This window comes from Rhododendron vialii, chromosome 2a (assembly GCF_030253575.1).
Source record: "Rhododendron vialii isolate Sample 1 chromosome 2a, ASM3025357v1".
NCBI lineage: Eukaryota > Viridiplantae > Streptophyta > Magnoliopsida > Ericales > Ericaceae > Rhododendron > Rhododendron vialii.
The window spans coordinates 7,032,513-7,033,762 of NC_080558.1; the positions used below are offsets into that span (position 1 = coordinate 7,032,513).

General features: G+C 48.0%; 1 non-coding gene across 1 annotated transcript; it reads right to left on the reverse strand.

Moving 5' to 3' along the window:
• LOC131318313 (small nucleolar RNA R71) lies at positions 1 to 103 on the reverse strand. The gene has a single exon (XR_009197637.1). It is a non-coding gene; the product is annotated as a small nucleolar RNA R71 (small nucleolar RNA).
• Positions 104 to 1,250: the final 1,147 nt, after the last annotated feature.

Here is a 1,250-nt window from a genome sequence, read left to right on the forward strand (position 1 = left end):
ATAGACAAGAGATCACCGGATTTACCCAACACGATGGAGAACAGTTTCATGAATCTTGGGAGAGATTCAATGACCTTCTTAGGACGTGTCCTCACCATGCTATCCCCAAGTGGCAGCTTGTTCAATCTTTTTACCAGGGTTTGATGGAACCACATCGCCAACTGGTAGATTCTTCTAGTGGTGGGACCTTCCTGCATAAGAATGTGAACGATGCATGGAAGTTATTCGAAAACCTTAGTGAAAACTCTCAACATCGTGCATCTTCCCTTAGACATTCGAGAGGGGCAGCGTCTAGTTCTTCCAAACAGAGAGGGGTCTATGAGGTTCAGCCCTCGAATGACCTTACACATCAAGTAGCTGCCTTGACCAAAACATTGAAAGAATTAATCACTTCGGGTCAACATCCTCTCCCTGTGGGACATCATCCACCCACTTTTCAGGAGGTGTGTGGGATTTGTGCTAGTCCCATGCATTACATCACTGATTGCCCCTCTGCCTCCCAATATCCAGAGTTTGTGCAAGAGCAAGTTAGTGCTGCACAAGGGTTCTCCAGGCCAGGCTACGACCCATTTTCTCCCACATACAATGCTGGTTGGAAAGATCACCCAAACTTTTCTTGGAGGACGCAAAATCAAGGCAGTCCCTCCTCTTTGCAACAGAGACCGCACAACCTAAGTGGTTTCAACCAACCAAAGCCCAATTACCCAAGCAAATTTAATCAAATGGCTTCCCAAAGGGCACCACAGCCCTTCCAACAAGCACCTCCTCCTTCTCAGGCGCCCCAGCCTCAACGGTCTCCCAATTTTGACGAGACCATGTGACAAGGGATGCAAACAGTGCTCCAAAAACTGCAGGGATTAAAGAGTACCAGCCAACAATGTAATTCCAATACTCAATCCATAGTGCGGTTAGAATCCCAAATCGGCCAATTGGCCAATGCGCTTAGCAAGAGAGAGGAGGGTAAGCTACCTAGCCAACCAGTTTCCAATCCTAGGGGTCAATTCCAAGTTGACGAGCAGCACGCTCCTAACCATCACCAGGAGCAAGCTAAAGCAGTTGTGGCCCTTCGATCGGGCCGAATTGTAGAGACTAGGCCTACAGATGACACTTCGAAAAAGCAAGATGCTCGATCTTCTGTTTTTAGGCCTAAGGAAAAGGACAAGATCCTTGAAGAGGAGGATGCGCCTCCTTTTGTTACTGATACCACTTCACCTACTTCTCCTTCCACCAGTTCCGCCATGGTACCACCA